The sequence below is a fragment of the Rhinoraja longicauda genome, unplaced genomic scaffold, assembly GCF_053455715.1.
Source record: "Rhinoraja longicauda isolate Sanriku21f unplaced genomic scaffold, sRhiLon1.1 Scf000046, whole genome shotgun sequence".
Lineage (NCBI taxonomy): Eukaryota > Metazoa > Chordata > Chondrichthyes > Rajiformes > Arhynchobatidae > Rhinoraja > Rhinoraja longicauda.
The window spans coordinates 193,243-215,879 of NW_027601264.1; positions in this window are offsets into that span (position 1 = coordinate 193,243).

A 22,637-nucleotide genomic window follows, 5' to 3' on the forward strand; every position below is an offset into this window, starting at 1 on the left:
GGGGACTAGCATCCTGGTGGCATGTTTGCAAGTGCTGCCAAAGAGGGTTTGTACCAGAGCGGCTGAGGGACAGAATGCAAAGTAGTAGTCAGATAGTTCTGACTGAGGTGTGAGTCAGCGAGCACTTTGTGACCATTGACCACAGTTCCATTAGCTTTGAATTCGTGTCTAGAATATATATTAATGATTTGGATGATGGAATTAGAAGTAACACTCGCAAGTTTGCAGATGACACAAAGCTAGATGGCTGTGTGAACTACGAAGAGGATGTTAGGAGGTTGCAGTGTGACTTGGACATCAAGATTCAAGATTCAAGACATCTTTATTTTTCATCCAAAACGAAATTTAGTCACCCACAGTCCAATAATAAAAGCAATAAAACAAGCAAATTACACAACCCCAACCAACACACAAAAAAAATAAACATTCATCACAGTGAGTCTCCTCCAGTCCCCTCCTCACTATGATGGAAGGCCAGAATGTCTTTCCCCTTCCCCTGCCGTCTTCTCCCGCGGCCAGGCTGGTGTCGTTGCCACGTTCCAGGCCGCGCCGGACGGTGAAGGGTAAGCAGCGGGCCGACCCATGCCCTGCGATCCGGTGCGGTCGAACACGCTGTCGCAGCCGCTGTTGCTGCACGTCGGGGCGGTCGTGGCTCCCGACACCGAAGCCCCCGCCGAGCAGAGAAAAATCCCGCCGCCTATTTCATGCCGCGCCGGACGGTGAAATGTCCGCGGCGGGCCGACCCAGGCCCCGCGATCCGGGCGAAGACGCTGCCGCTGCCGCTGCCGCTGCCGGAGTTCCCGATGTTGGCATCCACGCGGCCCGAGCCCACGGCGAGTCGCAGCCGCTCCCACAGCCTCCGAGGACGGCCGGCTCCGCTGATGGTGAGTGGGCAGATGCATGGCAAATGCAGTATAATGTAGATAAATATGAGATTATGACTTTGGCGGCAAAAACAAGGAGGCAAATTATTAACTCAACTGTGTCACATTAGGTAAAGGGGAAGTGTATCGAAACCTGGATGTACATCAGTCACTGAAAGTAAACATGCAGGTACAGCAGGCAGTGAAGAAAGCTAAGGGCATTTTGGCCTTCATAACGAGAGGATTTGAGTAAAGTATAGGAGTAAAGAGCTCGTTCTGCATTTGTATATGGCCCTGATGAGACCGCATCTGGAGTATTGTGTGCAGTTTTGGTCTCCGAGTTTGAGGAAGGACATCCTTGCTATCGAGGCATTGCGGCGTAATTTCACGAGGGTAATCTCCGGGATGGTGGAACTGTCATATGAGAAAAGATTGGAAAGACTGGGCTTGATTTGATTGGAGTTTAGAAGGATGAGATCTTATAGAGACGTATATAATTATGTAAGGACTGGGCAAGTTGGATGCAGGAAAAATGTTCCCAGTGTTGGGGGAGTCCAGATCCAGGGGCCATAGTGTAAAAATAAAGGGTAGTCCATTTAACCGTGAGGTGAGAAAAAAACCTTTTTCACCCAGAGAGTTGTGAATTGGTGGAATTCTCTACCACCGAAGGCAGGGGAGGCCAATTCACTAGAAGAACCTAAGAACAAAATCAGGAGGGCAACAATGGTGCACATGACGTGTCGAGCGATTAGGGAGAAGCCAAAGACATTTACAGATATTAGGGGGGAAATAGTAACTGGAGAGTGAACGGATACCCACAGTTGTCAAACAATGTGAAGAGCTGCAGGAGATTGGCTGGGTCTTCAATTCAAATTTCGCCTCTGTATTTATCTCTGAGGCCTGAACATGTATATCCATAGCCATTGCGAACAGGTAGAGTAGACACTGCAGGAGCCGTGGCTGAAAAATATAAATCATCGTTGGACGTGTGCGAAGTGCTGATCATTTGAGGGTAGATTATGCTTTGCGTCTGTTTCAAAAGTGATGCTAAGGAAAGCTTGATAACTATATACCTGCAATCCTAACGTCTGTGGTAAAAAAAGTTACTGAAAGGGCTATAAAGCCATAATATCTAGGTATTTGAAAAGACAGAGTTTGTTTCGGGGCAGTCGGAATGGTTTTGACACCGGAGATCGTCTTTCACAAATGTGATTGGTGTTTTTAAGAAGTAACTTAGAAGTAACTAAGAAGGTTAATAAAGACAGGGTTAGAGACATAGTCCATATAGATTTCAGTCAGACCTTTGATAAGTTTCGTTGTGGTAGGTCAGATCCTCCTATGGGGTACTCGATGAGATAGCTAACTGCATGCGGAATTGGCGTGATGGCTGGAAGCAGAGCGATGGTAGAAGATTGTTTTCCGGACTGGAGGCCTGTGAATGGTGCGGCACGGTGTCCGTGTTGGGCCCCCTGCTATCTGATTGACTGATTGACACGTTATTATCATGTGTACTTAGTACAGTGACGTTCGTTGTTTTGCTTACAGTGTACATTTGCAAGAGTCGACACGTAAAAGGTGCCGACAAAGTTGCAAAAGTACACGTAATGGTCCCACTTCATCCCCCACTCGCCTCTTTGGTCTCTGCTCTCACTACGAGAACAAACAAACTCCATACAAATATTTGCAGAATTTTGTACTGTGAGGAAGCTGCAGAGATGCAGCAGATTATTGATCAGATGCAATATGATTAGTGCGGCACGGTAGCGCAGCGGTAGAGTTGCTGCTTTACAGCGAATGCAGCGCCGGAGACTCAGGTTCGATCCTGACTACGGGTGCTGCACTGTAAGGAGTTTGTACGTTCTCCCCGTGACCTGCGTGGGTTTTCTCCGAGATCTTCAGTTTCCTCCCACACTCCAAAGACGTACAGGTATGTAGGTTAATTGGCTGGATAAATGTAAAAATTGTCCCTAGTGGGTGTAGGATAGTGTTAATGTACGGGGATCACTGGGCGGCACGGACTTGGAGGGCCGAAATGGCCTGTTTCCGGCTGTATGTATATGATATGATGATGATGATGATCTGAGTATTGGCAAATACAGTTGTATATGAGGTGTGAGTTTTTGCGCCTTGGGAAGTCAAATATGTTTTCACCGAGTTCACAGCTAACAATGGCACGATTCCTTTATCATCGTTGCATTGTTGCATATTTTTCATTCATTTTGTTCTATATCTCTCTCTCTCACCGTCTATATCTTATGTTTACCTTTCCTTATAATCTCAGTCTGACGAAGTGTTTCGAGCCGAAACGTAACCTGTTCCTTTCCTCCAGAGATGCTGTGTGACCCGTAACATACTCCAGCTTTTTGTGTCTATCTTCAGATCAATAATTAGTTTTATTCCGACGGTGGGAGCGCTATTTTTCCAGGGCATGGGCTTAAGGTGAGAAGCGAAAAGTTTAAAAGGGATGTACTGGACAATTGTTTCATTTATGCCGACAGTAGTAGGTTGTTTGAACATATTGATAAATGAGGTGGTGGAAATACTGTTTAGACAGCCACATTAACAAATAGGGATTAGGGGCATCAGTTCCTTGTGCAAGCAGACGGAATTAGTTCTAATTAGCATCGGTGCAATCATGCCTCGCAGCTCCTGTGCGGTACTATTCTATACCCTACGTATCATCAACAAATTTGGCGGCATTACTCTTGGTCAGTTTATCCAAGTCAGTAAAATAGGGTGTAAATAGTGGAGACCTAGCACTGGCCCTCGGAATATCAGTCTATTTATTGGTCCATTTATTCCGATGAATGTTGGCCTGCCAGGTAAGCCGGAGGTGTTGTCCTGCATGGTGCTGTAATTACATCATCCCTTCACACGTGCCTTGTAGGTCTTGGGGGAAGATCGGGATGTGAGGAGGCGAGTCTCTTCGTGCAGGATTCCAATGCTGTTGCAACACGAGGCCATAGCATGGAGGTGGCTGATTCAGTTCAGTTTCTGGTTCAATGCTGACATTTCCCCCAATCATCCAGCCTCCAATACCAAAACCGTACTGTTGATAGTGGTCGATGTTGGTTCACAGTCAAAAGGTAAACTTTTCCCTCGCACCTAATCATCGTCTGATCCTCCTGTTACTATTCAGTTTGTTTGAAGTTGCAAAGGGCACTCGAATAAATGGGAAGGAAAATTCTAGATGGGATGAGAGACCAAATGTGACCGGTGTGAGAGGGGAGGTGAATACCGAAGTTAAAGTGTTTGTATTTAAATGCGCGAAGTATAAACAATAAAGTGGATGAGCTTGAGTCTCAGTTATATTTTGGCAAGTATGATGTTGTGGAAATTAAAGAGACATGGCTACAAGAGGACCAGGGCTGGGAACTGAATATTCTGGGGTACTAAACGTATAGAAAAGACAGGCATGTGGGCAGAGGGGGTGTGGTCGCTCTGTTGGTACGGAATGATATTCACCCCCTTGCAAGGGGTGACATAGAATCAGGAGATGTAGAATCTGTATGGATAGAAATTAGTAATTGTAAGGGTATAACGATCCTAATGGGAGTTATCTACAGGCTCCCAAACAGTAGCCTCGACCTAGGGTGCAAGTTGAATCAAGGGCTAAAATTAGCGTGTCACAAATGTAATGCTACGGTGGTTATGGGCGATTTCAACATGCAGGTAGACTTGGGAAATCAGGTTAGTAATAGACCCCAGGAGTTTGTGGAGTGCCTCCGAGATGGATTCTTATAACACCTTGTACTGGAGCCTACCAGGGAGAAGGCATTTCTGGATTTAGTGTTGTGTAATGAACCTGATCTGATAAGGGGACTCCAGGTAAAAGAGCCATTAGGAGGCAGTGATCACAATATGATAAGATTTACTCTACAAACTGAGAGGCAGAAGGAAAAATCGGAAGTGTCAGTATTACACTATAGCAAAGGGGATTACAGAGGCTAGATGCAGGAGCTGGCCTGATTTGACTGGAAGGAGGCCCTAGCAGGGAAGACGTGGAACAGCAATGACAGGTATCCTGCGAATAATGCAGAAGTTGCAGGATCAATTTATCCCAAAGATGGGGAAAGATTCACCCGTGGCAGACAAGGGAAGTCAAGTACAGCTTAAAAATAAAAGAGAAAAAATATAACATTACAAAGAAGAGTGGGAAGGCAGAGGATTGGGACTATTTTAAAGAGCAACAGAAGATAACTAAAAAGGCAATACGGGGAGAAAAGATGAAGTACGAGGGTAAACTAGCCAATAATATAAAAGAGGATAGTAAAAGCTTTTTTAGGTATGTGAAGAAAAAACTAATAGTCAGGGCAAATGTGGGTCCCTTGAAGAAGACAGAAGCAGGGGAATTTATTATAGGGAACAAGGAAATGGCAGACGAGTTGAATCGGTACTTTGGATCTGTCTTCACTAAGGAAAATAAAAACAATCTCCCAGATGTTCGAGTAGCCAGAGATCCTAGGGTGACGGAGGAAATGAAGGAGATTCACATTAGGCAGGAAATGGTGTTGGGTAGACTGATGGGACTGAAGGCTGATATATCCCGAGGGCCTGATGGTCTGCATCCCAGAGTACTTAAGGAGTTGGCGCTAGAAATTGTGGACGCATTGGTGATCATTTTCCAATGTTCTATAGATTCAGGATCAGTTCCTGTGGATTGGAGGGTAGCTAATGTTGTCCCTCTTTTTAAGAAAGGAGGGAGAGAGAAAACGGGAAATTATAGACCAGTTAGTCTGACATCAGTGGTGGGGAAGATGCTGGAGTCAATTATAAAATATGAAATTGGGGAGCATTTGGATAGCAGTAACAGGATCATTCCGAGTCAGCATGGATTTACGAAGGGGAAATCATGCTTGACAAATCTTCTGGAATTTTTTGAGGATGTTAGTAGGAAAAATGACAGGGGAGAGCCGGTGGATGTGGTGTACCTCGACTTTCAGAAAGCCTTCGACAAGGTCCCACATAGGAGATTATTGCGCAAAATTAGAGCACATGGTATTTGGGGTATGGTATTGACCTGGATAGAAAATTGGTTGGCAGTCAGGAAACAACGAGTGCGGGTAAATGGGTCCCTTTCAGAATGGCAGGCAGTGACTAGTGGGGTACCACATGGCTCGGTGCTGGGACCGCAGCAATTTACAATATGCATTAATGATTAGGAAGAAGGGATTGAAAGTACCATTAGCAAATTTGCAGACGATACAAACCTGGGTGGTAGTGTGAACTGTGAGGAAGGTGCTCTGAGGTTGCAAGGTGACTTGGACAGGTTTTGTGAGTGGGCGGATGCATGGCAGATGCACTGTAATGTGGGTAAGTGTGAGGTGATCCACGTTGGTGATAAGAATAGGAAGGTAGATTATTATCTGAACGATGTCAAGTTAGGAAAATTGGACGTTCAACGAGATCTGGGTGGCCTAGTGCACCAGTCTCTGAAAGGGAGCATGCAGGTACAGCAGGCAGTGAAGAAAGCCAATGAACAGCCTGCCTTCATAACAAGAGTAGTTGAGTATAGGAGCAAAGAGGTATTTCTGCAGTTGTATAGGGCCGTACTGAAAGCGCACCTGGAGTAATGTGTGCAGTTTTGGTCTCCAAATTTGAAGAAGGGTATTCTTGCTATTGAGGGCGTGCAGCCTAGGTTTACTAGGTTAATTCCCGGAATGGCGGGACTGTCATGTGTTGAATGACTGGAGCGACTAGGCTTGTATACACTGGAATTTAGAAGGATGAGAGACGGTCTTATCGAAACATATAAAATTATTAAGGGGTTGGACACGTTAGAGGCAGGAAACATGTTCCCAATGTTGGGGGAGTCCAGAACCAGGGGCCACAGTTTAAGAATACGGGGTAGGCCATTTAGAACGCAGATGAGGAAAAACGTTTTGCTGTCGGAGAGTTGTAAACCTGCGGAATTCTCTGCCTTAGAAGGCAGTGGAGGCCAATTCTCTGAATGCGTTCAAGAAACAGCTAGATAGACCTCTTAATGATAATGGAGTCAGGGGTATGGAGAGAAGGCACGAACGGGGTACTGATTGAAAATGATCAGCCATGATCACATTGAATGGTGATGCTGGCTCGAAGGGCCGAATGGCTTACTCCTGCACCTATTGTCTACTGCCTATTGCTTATTGTCTATGGAAGCGGACGATAATTTGAGATCACCTATCCACACCATGGCTGAAGTTTCAAATGCGGCTGGGGCACCAGTGACATCAGCAACAAGGAACGAGGAGATGATGCAAGGGTCGGAGATTCAGATATTTGGACAATATGGATCTCGTCAGGGATAGTGCTGACCTGTAGACGAGGAACCTGAACTGGAATGAGACTGACAGCCTGTGGGGCTGTTTTAAAAGTGCTGTAAAAAAAATGTTAAACTGATTTTGCTGGGGGACAGAATCCAAATTAGTATTCAAACGGTTCACACTGAGATGTCAGTGGACGAGCACTTTGTGATCAATGACTACAATTCAATGAGCTTTGAAACCCTTTGTAAATGAACAGTTCTGGCATTCAATGTAAATTTTTAAATTGTGTGGTGGAAGTCCACCTTTGACAGTAAGAGATAGGAACAGTGACTGGAGTAAGTCGTATGTGGGCAAAGACATCCGAAAGGGTACGTTTTTAAATTGTGATAGTGAGATTTAAATATATGCATGTTGTTAGTGAAGTACAAGTAAGGAACCCAGGATGATGAGAGAAATTGAGGCTCAGATTGAATCAAGAGTTTAAATTGGCATGGCGCAAATGTAATGCTCCGGTGGTTATGGGAGATATCAACATGTAGGTAGACTGGGAAAATCAGCTTGGCAATGGCCCGCTAAAAGGAAGTTTGTGGAGTGCCTCCGAGATGGATACTTAGAGCAGTTTGTACTGGAGCCTACCAGGGAGAAGGTAATTCTGGATTTACTTTTGTGTAATGAACCGGATTTGATAAGGGAACTCAACGTAAAAGAGCCATTAGGAGGAAGTGATCATAATATGATCAGTTATAATATAGAATTTGAGAGGGAGAAGGGGAAATCGGAAATGCCAGTATAACAGTTAGGAGTTGAGCAAGGGGGACTATGGAGGCATGAGAGAGGAGCTGGCCAGAGTTGACTGGAAAGGTACTCCAGCAGGGAAGACGGTGGAAAACAATGGCATGTATTTCTGGGAATAATACAGAAGGTGCAGGATCAGTTTATTCCAAAGAGGAAGAAAGATTCTAAGGGGAGTAAGTGGCAACCGTGGCTGACAAGGTAAGTCAAGGACACTATAAAAATGAAGAAGTGTAACATAGCAAAGATGAGCGGGATGCCAGAGGATTGGAACTCTTTTGGAGAGCAACAAAAGATAACTAAAAGGGCAATACGGGGAGAATAGATGAGGTACGAAGGTAAGCTATCCAAGAATATAAAGGAGGATAGTAAAAGCTTCTTTAGGTACGTGAAGAGGAAAATATATATTTAAGACAAATGAGTGTCCCTTGTAGACAGAATCATGTGAATTTATTATGGGGAACAAGGAAATTGCAGACGAGTTGAACATGTTCTTTCGATCTGTCTTCACCAAGGAAGACACCAACAATCTCACAGATGTACTAGTGGACAGAGATGCTAGGGTGTCGGAGGAACTGAAAGAAATTCACATTAGGCAGGAAATCGTGTTGGGTAGACTGATGGGACTGAAGGCTGATAAATCCCCAGGGCCTGGCGGTGTACATCCCGGGATACTTAAGGAAGTGGCTCTAGAAGGAAGTGGACGCATTGGTGAACATGTTCCAATGTTCTATAGATTCAGGATCAGTTCCTGTGGATTGGAGAGTAGCTAACGTTATCCCACTTTTGACGAAAGGAGGGAGAGAGAATCCGGGAAATAATAGACCAGTTAGCCTGACATCAGTGGTGGGGAAGATGCTGGAGTCAATTATAAAGTAAGAAATTGCGGAACATTTGCATGGCGGTAACAGGATCGTTAGGAGTCAGCATGGATTTACAATGGGGAAATCATGCTTGACTGATCTTCTGGAATTTTTTGAAGATGTAACTGGGAAAATGGACAAGGGAGAGCCAGTGGGTGTAGTTTACCTGAAATTTCAGGAAGCCTTTGATAAGGACCTACATAGAAGATTGGTGGGCAAGATTAGAGCGCATGGTATTGGAGGTAGAGATCTGACATGGATAGAAAATTGGTTGACAGGCAGAAAGCAAATAGTGGGGATAAATGGGTCCCATTCAGAATGCCAGTCAGTGACTAGTGGAGTACCGCAAAGTTTGGTGCTGGGACTGCAGCTATTTACAATATACATCAATAATTTAGATGAAGGGATTAAAAATAACATTAGCAAATTAGCGGATGACGCATAGCTGGGTGGCAGTGTGAACGCTGAGGAGGATGCTATCAGGATGCAGGGTGACTTAGACAGGTTTTGTGAGTGGGCAGATTCATGGCAAATGCAGTTTAATGTGGATAAATGTGAGGTTATCAACTTTGGTGTAAAGAACAGGAAGGCAGATTAATATCTGAGGAGTGTCAAGTTAGGAAATGGGGAATTACAAAGAGATCCGGGTGTTCTTGTTGTTCAGTCACTTAAAGTTAGCATGCGGGTACAGCAGGCAGTGAAGAAAGCTAATCGCATGTTGGCCTTTACGACGCGAGGAGTTGAGTATACGGGCAAAGAGATCCTTCTGCAGTTGTACAGGGCGCTAGTGAGACCGCACCTGGAGTACTCTTTGCAGTTTTGGTCTCCAAATGCGAAGAAGGATATTCTTGATGTTGAGGGCGTGCAGCGTAGGTTCACTAGGTTAATTGCCGAAATGGCGGGACTGTAGTATGTTGAAGGAATGGAGCGGGTTCGTATACGCTGGAATTTAAAAGGATGAGACGGGATCTAATTGAAACATATAATATTATTAACGGATTGCAGAGGCATTAGAGGCAGAAAACATGTACCCAATGTTGGGGTAGTCCAGAAACAGGGGCCACAGTTTAAGAATAAGGAGTAGGCCATTTAGAACAGAGATAAGGAAAAACCTTTTCAGTCAGAGATTTGAAAATCTATGGAATTCTCTGCCTCGGTAGGTAGTGGAGGCCAAATCTCTGGATGCTTTAAAGAGAGTGCTAGATGGACCAGGCAACTGAACCATCCTCTCACCAGTTAGCGAGTGATTCATCCGCCCAATTGAAGACCCTCTGACTATCGTTAACCACACTTTGCTGGAATTTATCTTACACTGAATGCCACTCCCATTATCCTGATTTGTGCCTGTGCTGACTTGAATGTAATTTATAGTATTTTCTCTGTCTGGTTAATATTCGACAAAAGCACTTTTCACTGTACACGTGACAACAATAAACTGAACGTATCCCATTTCCCAGCATTCCTAGGTTTGTTGCCTGCTACCCATTTACAATTTGAATGCTTATGCAGATGCTGCCAAAATAATGCGAGTGTACTGCCTCCAACACCATCTCAGGCAGGATGTTCAATACTGTGGCCACCCGCTGGTGAAAGGTTATTCTCGAGAGATCATCCTGTAAACCTCACAGTCCTGACCTAAATCCATGCGTCCCCCCCCTCTCCCAAGGTCATGGACACGTCTACGATGGAGTAAAGTATTTTTTGCCATCGACTTTTCTCATTGCTTTTCTGATCTGATCTTATCTGATCGCTGCATGTCCGCCCCAACTTAAATGAACACGAAATCAACAACTCCAGTCTCTGTTAATAATTGAAATATTCATTTCCGAGCAATATCCTGAAGAATCTCCTCCGCGTCCTTCCCACGGTATGGAGATCAGAATCGCAATCCTCCTTCAACTTAATACTTATTCAATTCCCTGTAAATTTTTAACTTTAAACGTGCCTCCCTGCACTTTCACTCTGTGCTGCAGCTAATGACAAGAATGCTAAGTGTTGTCTTTGTGTGTGCTGCTGACTTTAGGGATCTAAGGATTTGTACGCGTGTTTCTCAGTAGTCTCTTGGCCCTTGTCATTCATTCATGGTAAATATCCTGGTTTTATATGTCCCTCCAACAGGCTTAAATTTGCCCTTATCAGGATTAAATTTGAAATCTCATTTCTCCGCAAAACATGTTGAGTAATCATCCACAAATACTGGTTCAAATCCAGTTCCGGCGGGAGAGTCAAGTGATCACAATTTTGGTAGATAACTGAAAGGCCAAAATCGGTAAAACTTGGAACAAAATTATCAGATTATCTCAAAGTAACAAGCATCCATATTTTATGTTGGATATCTGGAGATAACATGGCATCTGATTCAAGGCCAACTTCTTCCATGATCTTATCGAATTCGAGAACCAACCTCTCATATGCTAGGGATGTATTCCCGTTCTCCCAATTTACATTTTACTTGTTTACGTCTACCCCATCAATGACATTGCACTTTCGCTAATGAACTGATGCGCTACAATGCTGCGAACTACATTCCGCACTCTGTATCTCCACCTTTGCTTCATCTGCTCTTCAGTTTTAACTAATTGTATCTATGTGTGGTCTATCTGATCTGTTTGAATTGAATGCAAAACCAAGCCTTTCACAGTACTTCGGTACGTGTGACGTTAATGCACGTACCGTTAAAATGAATGCACGACTGAGGAGTTGGTGCAAAGATCGGAGATTCAGGTATTTGCATAATTTAGAATTTTCAGGGATAGTGGTGACCTGAACTGAAAGGAGACTAACATTGCGTGGGCAGTTTTGAAAGTGCTGCAAAGGAGGGTTTAAACTGGCGGACATATCCCAAAGTAGTATTCAGATAGTTCGATCTGAGATGTCGGTTGATGACCACTTTGTGACCAATGACTTCAATTCAATTAGCTTTGAAACCTCTGTAAAAGAACAGTTCTGGCCTTAAAAGTAAAAATCTAAATTGGATGGTGGAAGTCCACCTTTGACAGTTTGAAATAGGAACAGTCATTGGAGTAGGTCGTCTGTGGGCAAAGGGTCGTGTGAAAGGGGACGTTTTTAAATTGTGATTGCGAGATTTAAAGATATGCATGTTCTTAGTGATGAACCCAGCTTGATGAGAGAATTTGAGGCTCTTCTTAGGTAAAAGTGGACATGGGTTAAGTCTAGGTCAATGCTTTCCTGGGAGACCTGTGAGAGGTTGAGGAGCATACTTAAGAATAAAATCAGGAGGGCAAAAAGGGTGCAAATGATGGCACTTATAATTAAGGATAAGTCAAATAGACTTTCCAAGAATATTAAATGTAAAGGGTTAACTGGAGAGTGAAAGGATACCCTCAGTGGCCATCTATGTGTAGAGCTGCAGGAGATGGACAAGGTCTTCAATTATAATTTCTCCTCCGTATTTAACACAGAGAAAAACTTGAAGTCTTGAGTGCAGTTGCATTACAGTCGAGGTGGTGCTGGATGTCCTTAACCGTATGAAGATACGTAAATCTCTGGGGTCTGTGAATAGATGTATCTAAGGCCGTTATTGTAAGTTCGAGAATAAATTGCAGGAGCCCTGGCTGAGATATGTGAATCGTCGTTAACCATCGGTGAAGTGCGGAACATTTGAGGGTAGATAATGCTCTCTTTCCGTTTGAGAAGTGTTGAAAAGAAAAACCTGATAGCTCAAGACTGGGAACCACGTGAAGCATAAACTATAGATGAATAAGCCTAATGTTTGTGGTAAGACAGTTATGGGAGAGGATATAAGATGTATGTGCATTTGAAAAGACAGATATTGGGGATAGTCACCATTGTTTTGGCTTTGGAGGTTTCACGAATTTGAATGGCTCTTTTGAAGATGTACCTGAGAAGGTTGATGAGGGCAGAGCCAGAGACATAGTCTATACAGATTTCAGCATATACGATTCCCTGTGGTAGGTTAGGTCGTATGGTGCCCTCGGGGAGATGCCTAACTGGATACAGAATTGGCTCGATGGCTGGAAACAGAATGAGGGTGGAAGATTGCTTTTCAGACTGGAGGTCTGTGAATGGTAGCTACTTGGGGTCCCTGTTGGGCCCAGTGCTGTCTCATCTGAAGAAATTAATTCAATGGGGATGTCAAGGTATGATTAGCAAGTTTGGACATGTAAGTTTGTGAAGTCAAACCAGAATATGACATTCACGTTGAAAGGGAACGGCCTGGAGAGAATCCAGGAGTACAAGTACTTAATTCCCCAAAAGATGGCATCACGGGTAGATAGTGGTTAAGGAGGTCTTTAGCACGCTGGCCTTAATATAGAAGCTGGAACATAAGTTGTAGTTGTACAAGACATGGGCCGCACTAGTATTCTGTTCAGTTTAGTTACCCTATTTCAGAAAAGATAGCATTAAGATGGAACGTTGTGGAAATAACATTTACGAGGATGTACCGGGTACCCGAGGACATGAGCTACAGAAAGAAGTTGGGCAGGCTAGAACATTATTCTTTAGTGTGCAGGAGCCATCATTATTTGTTCATCTTGAGTGTGGTGTTCTTGGGTCTGTCCAAAACATGTGGTCCTCCCAGCTCAGTCGAAAAGTTCAGGAGGGAATGTTTGACCATTCCAGATTGCAGGACAACAGGAGAGGACGGACTCGGCGGGGTGGGGGGAAGGTGATGAGGTAGCCCAGAACAAATGTGGGACCGGGCAGAGGTCAACCGGAAACAGAGGGACAAAAGGGGAGATCGCCGGTAACAAAAGGGAAACCATCGGGGGGCGGCGAGAAAAAAGGGGTCTGCGGCCACGTGCAGTGGCAGCCCTGGTTTGAGGCTGCGAGCTCTTGTGTACTGCCGAGGCGAGTTCTACTGTATGATATTACCGGGTTATGTGCAAGCAATGCATTTCACTGTACCTAGGGACATGTGAAATTAAGTATGATGAAATATTGAGATTGAATGGTGATTTTATAGAGATGTATAAAATTATGGGGGGAAATAGAAAGGGTGTACGCACAGGTATTTTTCCTCAGAGTTGAATAATCCAAAGGGCGGGCGCCTTTGATGGGAGGGGAACCATTTAATAGGAATATGAGGGTTAACATCTTCTCACAGATTGGTGGGCATATGGAACAAGCTGTCCGAGGTGGTAAATTGAAGCGGGCAAAATAATAACATGTCAGAGAGTTATAGAGTGATACAGAGTGGAAACAGGCCCTTCAGCCCAACTTGCCCACACCGGCCAACATGTCGCAGCTGCACCAGTCCCACCTGCCCGCGTTTGGCCCTTATCCCTCCAAACCTGTACCTGTCCAAGTGTTTCTTAAAAGTTGGGATAGTCCCTGCTTCAACTACTTCCTCTGGAAGCTTGTTCCAGACACCCATCACACTTTGTGTGAAAAAGGTACCGCTCAGATTCCTATTAAATCTTTTCCCCAAAATAAATTTGGACAGAGTGGTTTGGAGAGATTATGGTCAAACCTTGGACTGATGGGACTAGCATAGATGGGGCATTTTGGTTAGGTTGGGCCAAAGTGCCTGTTTTCGTGCTCTGTTTCTAAGACGATCATGCACTTCCACTTGCCCCAGAATGCCAGCTCATATCGCTACCAGTTATTCCGAACCTGCGGGTCTCTTAATTTGAAATTGTCGTGCAACCTGCAGTTAATGCGTTTTTTTTCAGGTGGGAAAATAACTCAACTTGGCAAGGTCCTCAAAAGAATTTGGCCAGGCACCTCTTCAAAGAAAGATGGTCAGAACACAGGATCAGCGACTGAAAAGCAAAGTCGGATGGAGAGCAGAACCTCAATGGAATGTGAACCCGCCGAAGAGGAAAGGGAGCAATGTCAGCCCAGAGGGAGGGGAATAGGAGACATGGTTCACAGCCCTGGAACTGACCCAAGTGGCGAAATCCATCATGACCGAGAATTATCAAGCAAGGAATCATCGAGTCTCATCCAAGGAGCAGGTGAGTGACATGGGTGGGGAGGGAATGCTGCAGAATGGTGAAGACTGCAGGGAGAGAAAAGAGAAAAAGAAAACGAAGGAGTTAGGGCGAGGGGAAACAGGAGAGAGGAATGGTGGTGGAGCAGTATTATACTGACTTGGTTAATGACGCTACCGTTTTCTGCGAGGATCAGTTCTGGAACCTCTGCAACTTCTGATCATCTCTATGATTTGGACAAAACGTAGGTGGTCGAGTAAGTAAGTTCAAAAACATTCAACCTATTTGCAGAATTGTGGATCATGAGGAAAGCTGTCAAAAGCTCCACTAGAATACACATCAGTTGCAAATATGATCTGAATGAAGGCAGACAAAGATTGGATTGTTTTCTCTGAGTAATGAAGGCTGAATGGAGGCCTAATAGGAGTATAGGATAAAAGGGGCATAGATATTGTCAGTCTTGTTCCCAGGGTGGGGATGACTCTTACTGGGGAGAGGAATGTTTAAAGGGGGCATGCTGGACAAGTTTTTTACGCAGCCTTCGGTCCGTTCCTGAGGACCTGGTGGAAACGCTGTTTAGACTGACGCATGACTGACACAGTCAGGGAACAGAAGGATCCAGTCCATGAGCAAGTAGATGGGATTAGTTCAAATTGTCATGATATTGATAGTGCAGATATGGGGGATCTAAGGGCCAGTTCCCGTGCTGCACTATTCTATGTTCTATGTATCATCTCCAGGTTTCGCTACATTAATCCAAATCATAAAATCATGGACTCGTGCAGCAACGAAACAGGTTCTTCGGCCCATGTTGCCCCATCTGTACTGGTCCCACCTGCCTGTATTTGGTCCGTACCCTTCTAAACCTGTGCAAATATATTTTAAATGTTGTGGAAGCAACTGCCCGAACTACCCCCTCCGGTAGCTTGTCCCATATGTCCCCATGATCTGTGAAAACATTCTCCCCAGATTCCTATGAAATCTTTATCCACTAACCTTAAATCTATTTTCTCTGGTTCTTCATTCCCCTGCTGTGCGTCTAAGACACTATCCACTCCCCTCACGAACTTATCCACCTGAATAAGATCATCCCTCGTCCTCCTGCGCTCCAAAGAATAAAGTCATCGCATGCTCAACCTCTCCATGTCATTCAGGCCCTCGAGTACTGGCAACATGCTCTTAAAGCTTCTTCGCATCATTTCCAGTTTGGTAACATCGTTCCTATAACAGGGTGTCTAGAACTGAACGCATAAACATAGAAAACATATAAAACATAGAAAACCGGAGCAGGAGGAGGCTATTCGGCCCTACGAGACAGCACTGCCATTCATTGTGATCATGGCTGATCGCCCCCAATCAATAACCCGTGCCTGCCTTCTCCCGATATCCCTCGATTTCACTAGCCCCTAGAGTTCTATCTAACTCTCTCTTAAATCCATCCAGTGATTTGACTTCCACTGCCTTCAGTGGCAGACAATTCTACAAATTCACAACACTCTGGGTGAAAAAGTTCCTTCTCACCTCAGTTTGAAATGGAATCCCCTTTATTCTAAGAATGTGGCCCTTGGTTCTGGACTCGCCCAACATTGGGAATATTTTTCCTGCATCTCGCTTGTCCAGTGCTTTTATAATTTTATGTTTCTATAAGATCCCCTCTCATCCTTCTAAGCTCCAGTGAATACAAGCCCGGTCTTTTCAATCTTTCCTCATATGTCAGTCCCGCCACCCCAGGGATCAATCTCGTGAACCTACGCTGCACTGCCTACATTACTGTAAATGTGACCTCGCCCAAGTCTTGTACACCTGTTACATAACGTCCCAACTTCTATACTCAATATTCTGATTGATGAACCCTGTCCTTCACCGAGGTCCTGTCCTGCTTTGACTTCCCAAAATGCAACACCATGTACTTATCTGTATTAAACTCCATTCAACATTCCTCAGCCCAACGTTTGAAGGCCCCATTTCAACACTTGATAACTATCGTACTAATCATGTCTTGTGTACTCATCGAAATCTTTGAGATAATCCACAAACAGCAATGGGGCCAGCAACGATACCTGGGGAACACTACCAGTCACAGGCCTGCAGTCTGAAAAAAACCTTTCATCGTCACCCTCCGCTTCCTATTACGGTCAATTCTTTATCGAGTCACCTAGCTCTCCCTGGATGACTTGCGATGAAACCTTCCAAAGCAGTCTATGATATAGAACGTTACCAAATGCTCTGAAGTCCATATGTAAAGTCTACGGCTTTTCCTTTATCAATCTTTTAAGTTACTTCAGAAAATTCAATCAGATTTGTGAGACATGATCTCCAATGTAGAAAGCTATGCTAACTCTCCACAACCAGTCCTTATCAATCCCAATATGGATATATCGTTCCCCTCAATATTCTCCAGTAATTTGCCTACCACAGACGTTAGGTTCACTGGTCTATACTTCCCATGGTTTACCTTGCAGCCCCTCTTAAATGCAGACATGGCATAGCTACCCCCCAGCACCTTACCTGTATATAATGATCATTCGTATAGCTGAGCCAAGGCACCTACACTTTCTAGTCTACCTTCCCACACTGACCTCGGACATAACGGATCAGACCCTGGAGATGTATCCACCTTCATACACATTGAGATATTCAGCACCTCCTCGACAGTAATATAGACTGTTCTCGATACTTCCATTAATTGTCCCACGTTCCCTGCTTTACGCATATTGCTCAACATTAAACACAGAGGTAAAATACTCAATAAGAACATTGTACATCTCCTGTGGCTCCACACTGAGATGACCACTTTGGTTTCTAAAGGGCCCTATTTCCCTTAATATAAATTAGAACTTTGAATCTCCCTTAATATTATCTGCCACGACTACCTCTTGATCCCTGTATACCCGCCTGATTTCCTCCTTTGGTATGCTCCTCAATTCCCAAAACTCTTCTGGGAATAGACTTAATCCCACGTTCCTAGATCGATCCCAAGCTGCCTGCGTTTCCCTGACCAGATCCTCAAATTCTCTCATCATGCAAGCTTCGATGCTCCCACTTGCCTTGCCATTCTCTTTAATATGAGCATGCATGCCTTGAACTCTTGTCACAACATTTTTCAAAGCATCCCAATTTCCGGATGTTCCTTTGACAGCAAATATTTGGAATTTATAAATATATTTAGAAAGTCAAAATCCCCCAAAATGACAACCTTATTAGCCGTATAGCTACATGTAATCTCTTGGCATTTGCGCTCCTCCAATTACCGCTGACTATTTCCCCCCCGCCCACCCCCCTCCCCCAGCAATTCACATACCCATCAAGGTGATCAGCACCTTCTTAGTTAATCGCTCCACCAATACAGGCTTACTTGAACGAACCATGAGCCATATCAATTTATTCACAAAATACTGGAGTAATTCAGCATCTCGGGAGAGAAGGAATGGGTGACGTTTCGGGTCGAGACCCTTCTTCAGACTGATGTCAGGGGGGCGGGACAAAGGAAGGATATAGGAGATCTGGGAAGGAGGAGGGGAAGGGAGGGACAGAGGAACTATCTAAAGTTGGAGAAGTCGATGTTCATACCACTGGGCTGCAAACTGCCCAGGCGAAATATGAGGTGCTGTTCCTCCAATTTCCGGTGGGCCTCACTATGGCACTGGAGGAGGGCCATGACAGAAAGGTCAGACTGGGAATGGGAGGGGGAGTGGAAGTGCTCGGCCACCGGGAGATCAGTTTGGTTAATGCGGACCGAGTGCAGGTGTTCAGCGAAGCGATCGCCGAGCCTGCGCTTGGTTTCGCCGACATGAGCCACATCATCTCGGTCTACTGCCGCAACATTCTTCCTAATCAATAAAGTCCTCTTTCGCCCTCACCTCACTCGCTACATCCTTGAACATTAAGCTACCAGTCGTGTCCCACTTAGCCAGATTTCTGTAATTGGTACAACATCCCAGTGGCACATACCTATCCACACCTTCAGCTCATCCGCCTTAGCCCTCAGACCTCTCACATTAAAATAATTGCAATTCAATCAAACAGCCCTCCCTCGTTTGTTGTCATGTCTATATTGTCCACCCCCACCCCCCAAACTTATGTGAATCCCACCACGATGGGTCTTCCAGGCTTCCTCCTGCCTAATATTACTGCTCTTCACTGATGGGTCATCGCCTAACAGTCTACATAGCATCCCAGTCACACACACCTATTCACACCCTCAGCTCATCAGCCTGACCTTATTGCAATACAAACATGTAGCCCTTCCTGGCTCGCAGTCATGCCTATTTTGTCAACTGAAGTTTCTCTGAAAGTTAGCCTCCTGTTTCTCATCTGCCTCAGTCATGCATTGGATCTCACACTTCAACCAATCTAGCGTCGATCCACCCACATAGCTGCAGCAAACTGCCGGTCAGGATATGTAAGAAGGAACTGCAGCTGCTGGTTTAATCCGAAGAAAGACAAAAATATGGGCAATTAGAGGAACAGCACCTCATCTTTCGCTTGGGCAGTTTATACCCCAGCGGTATGAACATTGTCTTCTCCCACTTCAGGTAGTCCCTGCTTCCCCACTCTATCCCCTTCCCTTCCCAGTTCACCTACTAGGCTTCCTGTCTCCGACTACATCCTATCTTTGTCCCACTCCTTCCCCTGACAACAATCTGAAGAGGGTCTTGACCCGAAACGTCACCCATTCCATCTCTCCTGAGTTGCTGCCTGACCAGCTGAATTACTCCAGTATTTTGTGTTTACATCCGATTTAAACCAGCATCTGCAGTTTTTGTTTCCCGAAAAACGGATACAGTAGATAAGTTTGGATGAGGTGCAAATTAACTTTTGCCTAACCTGAACGGACTGTCGAAGTCCCTGGACAGAGTGGAGGGAGGAGGTATCGCGACAGGTGTTGCATCTTGTACGGTTGCACCGGAAGGTACCTGGGAGGGGGTGGTTTGGGTGGGAAGGGATAAGTTAACCAGGGAGTTGCGGAGGGAACAGCCTCTGCGGAAGGCGGCAAGGTGTGGAGATGAGAAAATGTGGCTAGTGGTGGGGATACCATTGGAGGTGGCGGAAATTTTGGAGGATTATGTGCTGTATGTGACGGCTGATGGGGTGGAAGGTAAGGACGAGGAGGACTCTGTCTATGTTGCGAATAGGAAGAGGGGGCAAGGGCGGAGCTGCGGGGTACCGAGGAGATACGATTCAGGGCCTCATCTATGATGGGAGAGGGGCACCCCCGTTCCCTACAGATGAGGACACCTCAGTTATTCTAGTATGGAACACCTCATCTTGGGCGCAGATGCGGCGTAGACGGAGGATGTGGGAGAAGGGGGTGGACTCAAAGCAGGAAGCAAGGGGGGAAGACGTATAGTCGAGATAGTTGTGGCAGTCAGTGGGTTTGTAAGAGACGTCAGTCAGTGGTCTATTTCTTGTGATGGAGACTGGGAGCTGCCACTCAGGATATTGGCGTTCCCTTCAGGTTCAGCTGTAACTCATCCCTCTTGTACAGGTCACGTCTGCCCCAGAAGAAATCCCAGTTGTACAAAAGTATGAATCCCTGCATCAGCTCCATTGCCACACATTCACCTGTCCTTGTTTTCCCTGTTCCTACACTCACTAGCACGGAGCACAAGCAGTACTACGGAGATCACTGCCCTGTATTTTTACATCTTTCTGAACATCCTATGTCATTTGTACCAACATGCGCAGTGAATTCTGGCTCCTCACTCTCCCTTTTGAGAATATCAAGTAGCCGCTCCGAATCATCCTGGACCCTAGCACCAGAAAGCAATACACAATGCAGGAGTCTCGATTGCTTCCACGGAATCTCCTGTCCACCACTGTCCCCTCTCCCCAACAGATGTATATCTACCACTATGGCTTTGCCAGGCACGGAGCCTCATCCTGCCTGATACTACTGCTCTTCCCTGACGGGTCATCCCCTAACAGTCTCCAAAACTGTTACGTGTTTTGAAGGGGAATGGCCACCTTCACCCTTTGCTAACTAGAGGTCCTGGGGGTCATCCACCTCCATTCATCCTGGTGTTTGGGCATGACCACCTCACTGTTAGTTTTGTCCAAAAGGTCTTTCAGATGAACCCGGGGTCATCTATCTGCATCTCCAGTTCCCAAATACAGCCTGTAAGGTGCTGCACCTGGACACATTTCCCACGGGTTTAGTCACCAGGGACGCCAGCAGTTGCTCTGACATCCCAGGTGCTGCAGGAGGAACGTTGCATCATTCCACCTGTCTCTTGGTGGCACTGAAATAAGAACCAACAAGCTCACCAATATCACGCAACTGGCTAAACAGCAGGTTCAACAGACTGTACCTTTATCTGCAGCCCCCTCTCCTCAGACTCCTTGCCGAAGACTCATGTGCTGAAGACTCACAGTTGCCCTCTACTCAGCACTTTACCTCTACACAGCCTCTCTGCCAACACAGCCATTCCCAACAGGCCGCTTCGCTGGATCTTGCTTTTTTATTAGTTGCTCAATCAGCCAATTTCGATGCTCCAAACAATTTGCGCGCCATATTTTCAAGTGCTCTGCTAAACTGCGAAGTCCTTTTATCCGCGTCATTAATGTAGGTTGTAAAATAGGGAGACCCAGCACTGGCCTTTGCAGCATCGGTCTAGTTATTGACCCATTTATCCAAGTGAATGGGCTGCAACGCAAGTCAGGCAAGTGGTCAGTGTTATCCTGGATGGTGCAGGAGCCGCAACGTCTCTTGACGTGTCCCTTGTGGTCCACGGGGAAAGGTTTGAATGTGAAGAAGCGAGTCTCTCAGTGCAAGATTTCAATACTGTTATACCACCAGGCCACAGGATGGAAATGACTGATTCAGTTTAGTTTCTGGATCAATATTGACATTCCACGCCCCCTCCCACAAAACCTACCCGCTCCCACCCCCAACACCGTAAGATTGATAGTGGTGGATAGTAGTTCACTGTTCACTTAGCAATCTTTTTATTCTTGTCTTAATCATTGCCTGAACCCACTGTTCTTATTCGGTTTACTTCAGAGCAGCAGAATATGGTAAAACCTATCCACACCGTGGCTGAATTTGGAAACAAGACTGCGGCTCCAGTAACCTCAACAACAAGGACGGAAACAGGTGTGCTGCAGACTTCTTCAAGATGTAAATGTTGTCTTGAAATCTGGTGTGCATCAAATGGATGGTCCACAGGTCAGAAGGATAAGGAAATAAAGAAGGGACTGAGAAAGAGAGGATGTTACCCTGCAGGCGGTAGTTGAAAGGACAGAGGGAGTGATCGCAGAGGTGATGAATCATCCTCACTGAAGATTCAGATGTGCATTAAAGCAGTGACTGGGGAGAGGCTTTCTGAGAAAGTGAAGAGTAGAAGATGGTGCATAAAACGTGGCGACTCTTGTGTTTGAACTCTGTGCAGTACGCACTGTTAGAGTTATTATGGTCATGTTGTGCCTCAGAGTCATAGAGGCATGTGGTATGGAACAAGGCTCTTAGTCCCACCTTGGACATGTCAAACAACATGGCTCAACTACACTAGTCCCACAAGCCTGCGTAAGGCCCATGTCCCTCTAAACCTATCCTGTTCATGTACCGATTTTGTCATAAAATCCCCTACTCCACCTGAAACCTATGTCATTTGTTTCTTGATTCTCCTCCTCTGGGTAGAAGACGGTGTGCATTTATCTATTCTATATAACAGATAGTGTATATATTCTTCTCCTGGTCCTCGTGTACAGGAGGATGGTCACTGAACTTGGGTACACATGACAAAGTATCCATTGAAGCCAGGGAGCATGAGGCCACAGAGAGTGGAGTGAAGCTGGGTGGTTCATGCATGTGGAAGATAATCCTAGGAAGATTAGCTGGCATCATCAGTGTTGCCTCAGGCGATAAGTGCATCTGCACCTCTTCATCAGTGCATTCGTTTAATGTGCGTTTTTTTTGCTGTGATCTGTTCTCTGTCTGAACACCGGCTATGG